Raw genomic sequence first — 15,991 nt, forward strand, 5'->3', positions numbered from 1 at the left:
TTCATGAAGAAACAAGTGAAAGAAAAGGGCACAACATGTGTTCATGTCCGCATTCGTCTCTCGCTGTTTACTGGTGAGAAGAAAGTCTATTGTCATAGAGAGAGAAAGAGAGAAAGTCAATCCAGTTTGGTGTGCGTCTCTCGCTGTTAGCGGGTGAGGAGGAAAGTCTATTGTAGTATAGAGAGAGAATGAGAAAAAGTCAATCCAGGCCATGGAGATAGAAAACGTATAAAGTGTACATACTGTCTGTGATGCGCACGAACGTGCGCCTCCCAAAAGGGAGGCGGCTGGTTAGCCGAACCTCTCAGCTCAAGAGCTGGTCCGAAATAAGGGCTGGAAACAGCTTGTCTCTTGCTTTTATAATTGTTTCCGGTGGTCTTTTGTGCATGTGTGGATTTCCTTATAAAGGGAAGTGACGTCGTCCATCTGTGCGTACATGTGCGTATGTTAGTGTGTGTGTGTGTGTGTGTGTATACACGTTAATGTGAGTGTATATATGCGAACGTGAATATATGTGTGTGTGTGGACGTGCGCGCGTATGTTTCTGTGTGCGTATGTATGTGACAAGTAATATAGCTTGAGATGTGAACGCATGTTTTTGTGTGAAACTAGGAAAGGCTCCAACATATTCATTCGTGGCCTCCGGTCCTCAGTGATACGTGCTAGGCTCCTTGAAACAGACACTCTAACTCTCACAGAAGCTACTCAATGTGCTAGGGCTTTAGAACAAGGTCACTTTCGAGCGGAATCCTATGCCTCCCAGATATGAGCAGTCGCTGTTACTTCTACTACGGGAACTAAAAATGTGCTGCCCGATTCTGCCGCGGAGGCCACTTGTATTTCTAAAAATTCTGTTCCAACTGATTCTCGAATGGAGTTTGACTCTGTACAGTTCTCTGCTGCCATTCCTGTTCGTGGCAAGTGCTATAACTGTGGAGGGCGACGTCACCTTGAGGATGACCGCCACCTTTGCCCTGCCTGCGATAAGGTATGTTGAACCTGTGGTAAACCTGGGCATTATTCTAAAGTTTGCCGTTCTACTCCAGCGAGACATTCACGTTCTTCTTCTGCTATCATAGGGGCTCACGCTAAAGGTGGTGATAGTTGCCCTCCTATCACCGAAACTGTTGAGATAAAAGGAAAAAGCTTAACTGCCCTTATAGACATTGAAGTTCTGATAATTTTATCAGTGCCCGCATTGTCAAAACAATGAGACTGCCCACTTTAAAACGGAACTCCATAATTTCTATAGCACCATCCCCAGTTTCCCTTTAAATTGTCTGAATATTGCACCGGGAACATTTTCTTCAATGGTTGCGAATATAAAGGGAGTGACCTTACTGTGCTTCCTGACTCCTGTATGGACATTATACTCGAGGTGCCGTTTTTGAAACTACACCAGGGCGTTACTATTTCTTTTGGTAGATCTCAGGATGCCTTAAAAATCTGCGCGCAAGATCAGTTGTGCCACTGTAAAATTGTTCCAAAACCTGACCCCTGATTGCAGACCCATTGCTACAAAATCTCAAAACTACCATGTGGAGAATGCCTGATTTATTGAAAAGGAAATTCTTCACCTGCATAAGGACGGCGTTATTGAAACCAGCTATTAACCGTGGCGTGCTCCAATTGTCGTACTTTCGTCGCCCAATAGAAAGAAACGACTGATTTGGTTGATTTTTCCCAAACTATTAATCGTTTCACCCTACTAGACGCGTACCCTTTGCCTCGGATTGAGGATCCCGTAAACCAAATTGCCCAGTATCATATTTTTAGTACGATTGATTTGTCTAAGGCTTAGGGGAAGGCGAGGTAAGTTGAGCATAGGGGTAAGTTGAACCACCCCCTTTTAACCACAATTGACTAAGCCAATCCAAGTTTGTATGCAATCTATAAACAACTGATCACGTGACTTTAACCTCCACCATTTTGTTTTGCTGAATCAATATCGGAGGTGGATGCAGTAAAAGAAAATCAGATTCCGTGCCAAAAAAGTAAAATAAAGCGTTACAGAGGTGAGTGCATGTTTCTTGTGTGTAGTAATAGTTTGATTAGATATAATATGTGGTAGTTGTTTGTTCAATTACTTGCCTTCATACCTGTAAAAGATTTTTACATTCACCACACATGAGATGCATGCATTTGAACAGACAATTCAATGAGGTCAGACTGGGGTAAGTTGAGCCAATGCTAATGGGATAAGTTGTGCCACTGGCTCAACTTGCCCCATATGTCTTTTTACACGTTTTAAAGAAACAGATGAATGTGAAACCACATCAGTAGGCCTGTTATAGAGTGAATTCAAAATGCATGTTGTATAAGTTACATGCTCTACTTGTATAAGAATTAGATCTATGGGTTACCTGGTAAATGTTTAAGATGTGTAAGCCGTGCTTGGATAGGAATTTGCATGCTGTACAGGCGCTTTGTTATTCTAATAATAATTATTATTTTTACTATTACTATTATCATTATTATTTTTAACATTATTATTATTATTATTATCATTGTAGAATCAAGAATGCACTTACCTCCCCTCTCCACCATTATGGACTAGCCTACAATTAGTCAGGCATGGTGGGTTATTCCATTTGGAGGCGCCTGATTGGCTAAACATGCCAGGAGAGGCAGGTGCCTCTCTACAAATGCCAGCTGTTCTGGCATTCATTGTTCAATGTTCCAGACTTATGCCAGGAACTCCACTGAATCAACTAGTTCACTCTAGTAATATTCTACATCATTATCGGATTTATTGTGTTAACTTCATTTTTCTTTTTTGTGTGTTTCACAGAAAAAAGAGCCCACCAGACATGCGCCACTACGTGCGAAAGACAAATCGTGGACAAACTCCTACATACGTTATGGAACGGGCTGCTGCCACTGTTACTGGAGGTCAGAGTGTGAGGAGTGCTGCAAAGGACTTTAACATTGATCGAATGACACTTAAGCGGTACATGGACAAACAAGACAGTCAACCAGCAGGGACTGCTTACAAACCTGTTTCCTTACGGCAATTGGTTTTTAGTCCTGAAATGGAAAGAGATTTGGTTGACCACGTGAAACAATTGTCAGACATGTTTCATGGTTTGTCATTGAGAAGATGTCGCACACTGGCATATGAGTTTGCTAAAAAAAATTGTCTCAATCTGCCACCAAGTTGGGATCGTGAGAAAAAAGCAGGACATGATTGATGGTTAGGCTTCAAGAAGCGCCGGAACCTGGCAATTAGAGTGACAGAAGCAACATCTTTTAGGCGTGCCACAGCCTTCAACCGCCCAGTTGTTGATAAATTATTCAACAACTTGAGTCAGATAATGGACAAGTACAAGTTCTCACCAAGTGACATTTACAACACTGATGAGACTGGGTGCACCACCGCTCAAAACCCTGGAGCCGTTGTCACAGAAAAAGGAAAGAAACAAGTTGGTTCAATCATCTCCGCTGAACGCGGGGAATTGGTAACGGTGGTGTACACTGTAAGTGCAATTGGATCAGTCGTGCCTCCTCTGTTCATCTTTCCCAGAGTCCACTACAGAGATCACTTCATCAGAGATGGGCCAACACAGTGCATAGGGAGGGCAACACGAAGTGTCTGGATGAATGAAGAGGTGTTTGTGGAATATTTAAATCACATCATCAAGCACACCAGATACTCACCAAGAAAGAAAATCCTCGTAAACCTCGACAACCATGACACACACATTTCTTTGAATGTTGTGAACACAGCAAGATCTCATGGCGTTGTCTTACTGACCATTCCACCACACACTTCCCATCGTCTCCAGCCGCTCGACCGGTCAGTGTATGGACCCTTCAAAACAGTGTACAACAGAGCCATGGATGGGTGGCTCCGATCCAATCCAGGGAAAACAGTAACAATATATGAAATCCCAGCTCTAGTGAACCAAGCCCAGATGATTGCCATGACACCATTGAACATTGCTGCTGGATTCCAAGCCTCGGGCATTCATCCATTTAACCGGGACATTTTTAGTGAAATTGACTTTTCCTCTTCTCTTCCAACTGACCGTGAGCAAAATGTGGCTGCACAAAGCCTTGAGGCAAATTCTACTGTGGAAGATGCAGGACCATCAGGTGAGGTTCCTGGAGCAGTCTTGCCCGTGCACAGTGATGATTTCCGACCACAAAAACAGCAAGAAGATGATCTTATGCAACCATCTGCATCTGGGTCTTGTGTTTCATCTAGCTCACATGATGTTATGCATCGTCCATACCATTTCACCATCTGTAATTAAGCCATTTCCGAAAGCAGCACCAAGAAAGGCAAGAAGAGGTGGTCACAAAAAGGGCAGCTCAAAGATTTTGACTGACAGCCCTGAACGACAGAAGCTGATAGCTTTTTCTGAAAATAGAAAGAGGAGCCTATTAACAAAAACAAAGCAGTGTTTGTTCAATGCTGGTGGGAAAAAATCATGTCCCCCGAGATCTAAAACCCCATGTTCAAGTGACACTGATGATTCAGATTTTGAATTTGATGATGTGTCATCAGATAGTGATGGTGATATTGATCTGGCTAGCCCAATAATCGAAGGTGATTTTGTGGTTGTCAAATGTGCTGACAAATCACGAACTGTGAACTATATTGCCCGGGTTGACACTCTCAATGGGGAGGACTTTGAGTTTGAAGGTGCTTTCCTTCAAAAAGTTGCTGGGAAGGTAGGAACGGACAAGCCTGTGTTTGTTCCAAACCCAAAGGACGAAGCGGGTTTCAATGCAGAAGATGTTGTTTACAAGCTGCCACAGCCAAATAGTGTTGGCAGTTCTGTCCGTTGTTCTAGCCAGCTCGTTTTCAGCTGTGACTTGTCACAGTGGCAACTTCATTAACTTACTTTCAGATATATATTTCAAATTTTGTGCTGGTTCATTCGCTGTAATGAAAATTTCTACTTCATTATTATAATTTGTTTTATAACCACAGCAACAATTTTGGGCTTGTTCTTTATTTATTTGCAACAAATTTTTGCGTGGCACAACTTACCCCTGTGTGGCACCACTTACCCCAGAGGTTGGATCAACTTGCATCATGGTCGGGGTAAGTTGAGCCATTTGATATGCATTTTTGTAAAGCACATGGTCGGTTTAGGCGTACTAGCAGAAAACTGCAACTTGTTTCAAAATGTTCCCAAGTAAAAGAATTTTATAATAATGGGGTTTCTGCCTTTCAACGATTTATGAATTCCTTTATTTCTGAAAATAAGTTATTCAGAACTTTTTCTTACATTGATGATATTACCATTTGCGGTAAAACTCAAGAGGAGCATGACGCTAACTTGGAACGTTTCTTAAAGGCTGCCTCAACATACAACCTCGAGATAAACCAAGCGAAATCAAAGTTTTCGCTTCGCTCTATCAATTTGCTTGGATACCAAATCTGTAACGGAACTATCTAACCTGATCCTGAGCGGTTGAAACCCCTTTTGAAAATGGCTCCTCCTTCGGATTCAAATTCATTAAAAAGGTGCCTTGGTTTATTTCCTTACTACGCAAAATGGGTACCTAAGTATTCACACAAAATTCGTCCTCTGGTTGAAAATACACAATTTCCCATGCCGCCTATAGTTGTGAATTCTTTCGGGAAACTTAAGAAGGACGTCGCCGAATTATCTGGAAAGGTTATCGACGACGAACTACCAATTACTATCGAAACCGATGCCTCAGAAAAGGCTATTGGAGGCACCCTCTTACAGTCTGATAGGCCTGTAGCGTTCTTTCCCCGCTCACTAAACCCATCGGAAATACGACTACACCTAGTTGAAAAAGAGGCTTATGCGATAGTTGAATGTGCCCTCTGTAGATGTATAAGGGAAAATTCAAGATGGCACCCGACTCTCTCTTTAACACGGTAAGTTCAGGAAAAGATGTTATAAATGTTGCAGCAATTCAATAACCATTATACACCGGTTCTGCACGGAATCCAACTAGCAAGGTGCCTAGACGGACGCGAACGGTTACTCAGACCGGACCCAACAACGGTAACATATCCTCACACAGCACGAGAAGCAACAGCAACACGATTCCCCGACCAACTCAATCGTCGCTCTCCCAACGTCCTTTTCATCACCCCCTTTTATCGCCGTTGTAGGCCGGCTAAATTTGCATATTGCGATAATTCGTGTGACTTTGCGAGGCATCATACTTTACAAAAGACGGCGGCCGCCATCTTGGTCTTTCTTTTCTATTTTCGGTCGGTGACGCCGAGCTGGTCTCGAGGTAAGTCTTTTCCCCTTGTCCGTCTCTCCCACGTACCCACACAACACGCAAACACGCGGGCGCTTATCTTTAAAAGTGTTGTCACAATTTGAGGCGAGTAATATATCGTCAACCCCAAAAAATAAAATCAACAATTTATTACCTATATGTTTAGCATACATGCAGGTGTCTACATGACATTGCTTGAATCTGTGTTCTATTAAATAATTATGGTGTGTTAAATACCAATTGTGTGCATTTTGTCTTAGTCCATATAACGATTTTTTCAGTTTCCATATGTAATTTTTATTTTTCATTTTAAATCCATTCGGTGGGGGTAAATATAAATCTCACTGTCAATCGGAGCATTTAAAATAGCATATTTTACATTCATTTGATGTATTTTTTAATTGTATTGGGCGGCAAATTGTAATAAAATTCCAATTGTCGTTAAATTTGCCGTTTGTGAAAATGTGGCAAAATATTCCACTCCAAAAATTTGTGAAAAACCTTTTGCAACAAATCTTGTGTTAAAATTTTCACGGCCAAAGGCTGCAATTTTTTGGAGAAACCCCAGCGAGAAGAAATTATATTATTATCCGTTGGTTCTGCCACCATTTCACATGTATTATTTTCAGATAAAGCTTTTAAATCGGACTTTATAGCTTTTTACCATCTTTGGTGATTTTCTTAATTAATCGCCTTTCTGGTGTGCTTTTTAATGAGTAACAGTAATCCACTTGTATCTTTTCAATTTTTAAGAGGTCTGGACGTTTTTCGCTCACTTTCTGGGTATTGACGTGTCCGGTTAATATTTACGTCAGTAGTGTTATTGCAACTGTCGTCAATATTACAATATTTCCTCATGTTTTCCATCCATCTGTTCGTCATTTTTTATGGCACTTTGGTCTGTAAAGTGGATTAAAAATGCCAAACTGCTTTTATCGTAACCTACGAAAATAACTTTTTGATTTTAATATTTAGTTTACGGGTATTTTCTATAAATGCAAAGTAATTTGAACCAAATATATGCATTTTTATCGATTTTGGTTTTACACTTCATACGAGGGTTTTCCAATCTTCTATTTCTGATATATGTTGTCGCCATTGAAGTGCACGTCCATAAACTATGGGCTAATTTCGATTCGATGAGTAGACATCTTACCATTTTGAAAAGGGTCCGCCATATTCTTTCAGCGGTGTTATTTTCAAATAAGGAATATGGCGCCGAGTTCACGTGTTTAATGCGATGCTTAATTAATAGAACTTCATAGTCTTCACTTGTAAATTCAGTCCAATTGTCTGAGCGAATACATTTTACTGAACTGTTTGCGGTGAAATCGGCTAAATATTTCTTAGTGGCAAGGGCAGTGTCGGATTTGTTTTTTTTTAAATAAATGATAATTAAAGCTGAATACTCGTCAACAAAATTCAATGCATACCTTAAATTATCTCTTCCCATCGGGCTTATCGGATCTGCCAAGTCACAGTGCATAAGTGTGAACATTTTTGTGGTCATTTCTTCTAGTGTTTTGCTTATATACTTTGCCATTTTTCCCTGTACACAAACATGGCAATTTGAGAGATCGTCTGAAGCTATTATTTCATGCCTTCGACTACATTTGTTATTTATATATCAGCTGTATTGAAGTGCCCCAGAATTTTATGCCAGGTTTCCAAGATCGCTCATCTCCCTCTCAGTACAGACCTATAAGTCTCCTGTGTGTCAGGAGTAAGTTACTCGAATCTGTGTAAAGTAGAGAATTAGTCAACCGCCTCAGCAAAAATAACCTTCTTAGTGATATGCTATATGGTGCCCGTTCTGCTATATCTAAAGCAGATGTGCTTACGGTTATATCTCATAGAATTAGAGAAACTCTCAATGGAGGCTCCCTTTCTAGGACAATTGCTCTTGACATATCAAAGGCCTTTGATAGGGTATGGCATAAAGGTATACTCCACAAGATCTCCATCTATAGTATAGCTGGAAATGTCTTTTCAATTATTAAATCATTGCTCTCTGATAGGTTCATAAAAGTAGTGATTAATGGACAGAAATCAGAAGCTCACAGTATTAATGCTGGAGTCCCTCAGGGGTCCAACTCTCTTCCTGATCTATATTAATCATCTTTCAAATGACATCCTTAGATCATTCGTAGATATTTTTTATGATGACACTAACATCTATGGCAGCAGATCGAATGCTGTAAACAACCAAGTTCTCTTTGATTCTCTGATCTTGAGTATGTGATAAAAAGTGGCTGGTTACTTTTAATGCATCTAAAACTAAACTTCTATCTTTACATCATCAACGTTCTGATCCCCATCTGGCAGCAATTGAAATTAATGGCTCTCGTCTTGGCGAGGCTCCATGTTTTGACATGCTTTTGCGGTTGACCTTTACCGCAGATCTAAAATAGAATAGTACACCAAATCCATTGACAACGTCGGTGAAAAATGATGGGATCTTTCTATCGATCCAGTAGATATCTACCTGTTGATGCAAGTTGCTTCCTAGATAAGAGCCAGGTACGTCCAAGGATAGAGTATTGCTGTCACATCTCGGCAAGAGCTGCTGGAAAGGCTTATCCTGCCTTGACAGAATTCAGAATAATTCAACCCCTATCATCGAATGGCTTCTAGGCCTTAATGTGGTGAATCTTTTGAAAATCCAGTTTTGGAGGGAACCATACTTTTTAAATAATATAGTCGACCGTTTTCTTTAGTGTCAAATACAGTTCCATTTTGGTATATCAATTTTGACTTGTTTTGGACAAACTTTATATTCGTGCCTTGTTTAATGGCAGCCTGTATGGAAAATATATCTTGCTTTAATTTAGGTATGAACAGAGCATTTTTAAGAATATAGTTAAAAATTTCGCCTTTATTATTTTTAGTGATATATTTTTGCATCGCTTTTTTCAAGACTATATCATTTATTTGACTATCATCGGCCAGTTCGACAAAATGACTGTTGATTAAAGTTAAAATCAAAATAAATAAAATTAGATTCCTTGGTGATAACGTGCGCTGTAGCGCCAGTCTACAAGAATATTTTTACCCTTTTGTCGTATTGTCAAAGTTATATATGAATAGAAATGTATGCTCTTTATCAAAGTTCTCAACGTTTTTGATGGAGCCCATTTCTGAGCTTTTATACCGACATTGAAAACTTGTGTGATTGGGTCTTCCACAATTATAGCAAATAATTTCATTTTTTTTCTTGGGAAAATTACTTTGGGGGAAAACATTGCAGTGAGATGTGTAATTTGGTTGTGTCGGTTTTCAAGAAGCATTTTAAAACTTCATGATATTGCTGAAGTTATTATTGTTCACCGGCATCCGATTCGTCTCCTCGTAACTACACAATGCCACTTTAAATTCACTGAAAGTTATGGACTTGTCGTTTTGTGTTATAACTTGTATCGCTCAAGCAAGGAATCAGTTCTGCCGAAACAGCCGCATTCTTTTCGAGAAAATCGGGGTTGTTAGGATTCTCTGGTGGAGATTGTATAACTTTGTGTAGTTTTCATATCATTAAATACCCCAGAAATTTCACATGCTCGCAATTGGAATTTAGATTCTGACCCGTCAAAGCAAAGGCGGCGGCTGGGCCCATAACCTGTTAAGTGTTGAAACATTATATTGAACAAAAATGGCAGCAGTAAATCAAAAGTTGTCACGATTTCGAGGGTTAATTCTTAATAACAAAGATGGTGGCGAAGAATCAATGCAGTCATGATTCAATCGTTTCGAGACAGAGGTTAACAGCAAAATGAATTGAATCCAACATTTGATATTTTTATGATAAGGTTTGAAGCTTCTGATTGGTTAATTTTCATAACGATGGTTATAAAAATGAGCGTCGAAGTAATTGGAATCATAACTTCAGCAGTAATCAAAAACATTTTAACATTTTATGAAAGAGTACCTATACAGTATGGTATCATGAGGGTAACTAATATTTATTAAATGTATACATGTTGTTTTCAAGTAATCGCATAGCATTATACATATTTTAAATATTTTAGTTTTATTAGTTCGAATATATTAAGAGTCTCTAACTTGGGTAATATTCGAATACAGAAAAAATAATGAAATAAAAAATTAATAATCTGTCCACAGTTGACTAAACGATAATTAAAATATTAAAATACAACAGATTTCATGAAAGATTCCTATACCAAATTGGTATCATGAGGGCAACTAATATTTATGAAATGTATACAAATACACACTACATTTATTAACTAAAACATTTTTTTAAAAATGATTTCATGGAAGATTTCCTATACATTATATCATGAGGTTAACCAATATTTATTAACTATACAAATACAAACTATATATATTATAGTTTATCTTCCAAAACTTTTGATACAGCTTGGTTTTGCAAAAATGCTGTCGATTTAGAATATGTTTTCCTCAGGGCATTTGACAGAACAAATATATTACTTTCTCCCAAGTATACTTTTTCAAGTGCACTCGAAGATGTTAAGAGTACCTATGTGGCACTTGATTTGCTATCAGATGGATTAATATCCGAGGGATATTTTTGGCCCGAAAAAGCTGTTCTTCATATTAAATACAGGTTATCATTATATTGTATATTGGTAAACGACATTTAAAACGCTGTATATATTCTCCATTAATTTTATATTTATTATCCGATCCCCAAGCATTGTAAGCTACTAAATCTGATAGAAACGGTATTTAATTCTTTTGGCGGTTTTAACTGAAGTTGTAAGCATGATTGCTTTAATTGATTAGCAGATTTTTGCAAACAAAGCGAGTACAGAATATACGCTGTTTATTTCCAAAGGAAAATGTGATTTATCGTCAGGCAAAAGACATAAGGTCTATTAGAAAAAATATCCCGTTTTTGTTTGACGTCAATTAATGTAGCCTGGTGACTAATCAATAACGCAACATCAATTAGAAACGACAGTTTTGTTAGTTGATGGATGGCCGTTATTTTAAGTGATATTTCTCATGTGAGAATCTTGATATATTCTTCTCATAAGGTAATAATTCGATGACAAGCGTTTTATTCTCCTTTACTTGAACGTATTTGCAGGCAGCATCCTTTCCTATCCATTCAACACAGCAAATGATTATTTTGTTTTCTCCTTTACTTGAACGTATTTGCAGGCAGCATCCTTTCCTATCCATTCAACACAGCAAATGATGATTTTGTTTTCTCCTTTACTTGAACGTATTTGCAGGCAGCATCCTTTCCTATCCATTCAACACAGCAAATGATTATTTTGTTTTCTCCTTTACTTGAACGTATTTGCAGGCAGCATCCTTTCCTATCCATTCAACACAGCAAATGATTATTTTGTTTTCTCTTTTACTTGAACGTATTTGCAGGCAGCATCCTTTCCTATCCATTCAACACAGCAAATGATTATTTTGTTTTCTCCTTTACTTGAACGTATTTGCAGGCAGCATCCTTTCCTATCCATTCAACACAGCAAATGATTATTTTGTTTTCTCCTTTACTTGAACGTATTTGCAGGCAGCATCCTTTCCTATCCATTCAACACAGCAAATGATGATTTTGTTTTCTCCTTTACTTGAACGTATTTGCAGGCAGCATCCTTTCCTATCCATTCAACACAGCAAATGATTATTTTGTTTTCTCCTTTACTTGAACGTATTTGCAGGCAGCATCCTTTCCTATCCATTCAACACAGCAAATGATTATTTTGTTTTCTCTTTTACTTGAACGTATTTGCAGGCAGCATCCTTTCCTATCCATTCAACACAGCAAATGATTATTTTGTTTTCTCTTTTACTTGAACGTATTTGCAGGCAGCATCCTTTCCTATCCATTCAACACAGCAAATGATTATTTTGTTTTCTCCTTTACTTGAACGTATTTGCAGGCAGCATCCTTTCCTATCCATTCAACACAGCAAATGATTATTTTGTTTTCTCTTTTACTTGAACGTATTTGCAGGCAGCATCCTTTCCTATCCATTCAACACAGCAAATGATGATTTTGTTTTCTCCTTTACTTGAACGTATTTGCAGGCAGCATCCTTTCCTATCCATTCAACACAGCAAATGATTATTTTATTTTCTCCTTTACTTGAACGTATTTGCAGGCAGCATCCTTTCCTATCCATTCAACACAGCAAATGATTATTTTGTTTTCTCTTTTACTTGAACGTATTTGCAGGCAGCATCCTTTCCTATCCATTCAACACAGCAAATGATGATTTTGTTTTCTCCTTTACTTGAACGTATTTGCAGGCAGCATCCTTTCCTATCCATTCAACACAGCAAATGATTATTTTGTTTTCTCCTTTACTTGAACGTATTTGCAGGCAGCATCCTTTCCTATCCATTCAACACAGCAAATGATTATTTTGTTTTCGTTCTGCTGCTGGTCTTTGCTCAGGTTGTAAACACTCTCTCATTTATTGAGTAGCAGATTTATCATTGGGATAAAAGCATACAGGAAATGAAAATGAATTATGTAATTGTAGTAAAAAAAAATCGTGCAAACCTTTTACCACTGGCAACGCCCGCTTCAGAGAGTGAAAGAAGAAGAGAATGGCCACTGCGTCTATTTATAGACTAGAGATCATGGGAAGAGTATGCAAATAACTTTGGACGGTTTTGTCCTATAAAAAGCCTGTATTTGGGAGAGAGGGTGTCTTTTTTATTTGGCAGAAGCAATTGCTGTCAGAAGTGCATTGGACTGCAGGATTGAAGAGTGAAGATTGAGTTGTGGAGTCATTGTATTTAACCACAAGCTATTCCGGCCAAGAACAGATCATGGAATCTGGGATGTTGAGATTAGGAAAAGATGTGATACCACCTTTTAGTGGAGAAGGTGATGTAGTCGGATGGATAAAGAAAGTAAAACTGGTGGCTAAGCTTCAACATGTGCCAGACCTTGCCAGTTTTATTCCACTTTTTTTTGCAGGGAGATGCACTCGCTCTCTATCTTGAGATGAATAATGCAGAACAAGAAGATGCAGAACTGATAGAGATGAGACTCGTGACCGCCTTCACTGAGGGGCCTTTTGCGGCATACGAAAAACTGCAACGATTCAAGTGAACAGGAGAATCGGTGGATGTTTATGCTAATAAAATCAAAAGATTGGCTGGACTGGCGGGATATCTGGGAAGAGGGCTGGAACATACAGCCAAACTGGCATTCATAACTGGATTCCCAGACGATGTATCTGTGGCATTACAGCAGTTACTGAACGTAGAGAGAATGGATGTCAGCAAACTGATACCGACTGCACGGCTTTTAGTCAGCAAAAGAGTCGTAGAAACTCGGACATTGGCCGCAAGTGCGCAAACTTATGAGACTAATAAGGGAAAGAAAGAATCAAGCCTTCAGTGCTTTAGATGTCAAGGACCGCACCTAAAAAAAGATTGCACAGAGATCCCTAGGACCAGGGAAACATGCTACAATTGTGGAAAATTTGGCCACATTGCGAGATATTGTCCTCAAATTCAGGGAAACGGGCAGGGGGAGCTTCTGCGCCGCAAGCTACCCTAGCAATGAAATGAAGGCGCGATACTGGCCTCTTCCTATAATAGAAGTAGAGGTGAATGATTCTGTAATGACTGCACTTGTCGATACTGGGTGCACCACTACTTTAATCAATTCCAAACTTTTGAAGGGATATGGAAGGAGCGGTACAGTGAAAGCAGTTGATGGGAGGAATATAGAATGTAAAGGAGCCAGACAAGTGGAGATAAAAGTCTGTGGAATGCACGTAAAGGTGAGGGCAATCTTGATGAATCACATCGTTGATGGGATCGACGTCATAATTGGAATGGACGTTATTAATGAGCTGGGAGGTGTAACTATAAAGAAAGCCAAAGTGAAGTTTGGAGATATACAATGTGCCGTGGCTGCCCATCAGCTGAATGTTTGCAAAATCGAGGATAAAGACTTTGAAGCAAACTTCGATGGAGATAAATGGACAGTAAGATGGGCATGGAAGGGAGAGCCTCCAGTATTGCAGAACAAAGTCCAATATTATAAAAACTCTCTGGAAGGCGATAAGAAATTAGAATTCGAGAAAGAGGTGGAAAGATGGATATCGGATGGTATTCTGTTACCATGGAAAGGAGAAAGAAAAGGCGTGTTGCCATTGATGGCAGTATTTCAGGCCACAAAAGGGAAAGTTAGGCCAGTGTTCGACTTTCGTGAGTTGAACCGTTTTGTGGCGTGTCATACAGGGAGCGACATAATAGATGTATGTGATGAAAAGATAAGAAAGTGGAGACAGTTGGTAGGAGGGACCGCAATAGTGGACCTTAAGTCTGCCTCCCTGCAACTACATGTGGCAAAGGAACTATGGCAGTACTAGCTGGTCTGTTATAAAGGAAAAACCTATTGCCTAACACGATTAGGATTCGGACTTAATGTCACACCAAAGATTATGGCAGTCATTTTAAAAACAGTATTAAAGAAAGGAAGAAGGACGAAAGAGTCTACTGATTCATACATTGATGATATAATGGTAGACGTAACGAAAATATCGACACAGGAAGTTGTGGAACATTTGAAGGGGTTTGGGTTAGCAGCAAAATCTCCGGAATCCCTGGACGGAGGAGCGGCACTGGGCCTTAAGCTTATGAAAAATAAGATGGGTGCACTAATGTTCAGGAGAGGCAACGAGATCTCAGAGATGGGAGGAGAAATTAGTAGGCGGGAGCTATTTTCGATCTGTGATAAATTATTGGGGCACTATCCAATTGCTGGATGGCTGCGATTAGCATGCAGTTATGTGAAAAGAAGAGCAAATGGAGTGGATTGGGAAGAAAAAGTTGATTGCAGAACCATGAAAGTGATGCAGGAGGTTCTAGCTGAGGTGAACAAAGAAGACCCTGTTAATGACGCTTGGCACATACCTGAAGTGAGCACAGGAGTCGTGTGGTGTGATGCAAGCAATGTTGCAACTGGCGTGGTTGTCGAGATTGGCGGTGTAGTGGCGGAAGATGCAACTTGGCTGAGGAAAAGTGATGACTTTAATCACATTAACATAGCTGAATTAGATGCTGTTCTAAAGGGTGTCAATTTGGCTATCAAATGGAGACTGACAAATATTGAAATAAGAACTGATTCAGTCACTGTACTCAGTTGGGTGAACTCTACTGTGGAGGAGAGTGGCAGAATACGAACAAAGGGCACTGGAGAAGTGATAATAAAGCGGAGATTAGGGATGCTTAGAGAGTTGATGTCTGAATTGAAACTGCAGATAAAAGCAGTGTTTGTGCCTTCTGAAAGAAACAAGGCAGATGCACTAACACGGATAAAAAAACAGTGGTTAATTGAGAAAGAGGAGGCGCCGATATGCTGTCTTGGAATTGGAGAGATTAAAGAGTTGCATGACATGCATCACATGGGAGTGGAGAGAACATTATATTTGGTGAGGCAAGTGGATCCGAATGTAAAACGGGAAGAAATTCAGATGATAGTAAAGAACTGTGTTCGGTGTCAATCGATCGATCCTGCCCCAAATATACATAATCCTGGGGGAATTGGAGTTTTAACGAACTGGACGAGACTAGCTATTGACATAGCACACTACCGAGGGGGAGCGTACTTATCAATAATTGATTGTGGGCCAAGTAGACTGGCGATATGGAAGGAACTGCGAGTGGAAGCCGCATCTGCAGTTGCAACTGAATTAGAAAAGGTGATGCTTGAACGAGGTCTAGTAAGGGAGGTGATAATGGACAACGGCACTGTTTTTCGCTCAGAAATCTTTCAGACGATGCTAAAAAAATGGAAGATTAA

This window comes from Euprymna scolopes, chromosome 27 (assembly GCF_053919585.1).
Source record: "Euprymna scolopes isolate OS-2025 chromosome 27, ASM5391958v1, whole genome shotgun sequence".
NCBI classification, from domain to species: Eukaryota; Metazoa; Mollusca; class Cephalopoda; order Sepiida; family Sepiolidae; genus Euprymna; species Euprymna scolopes.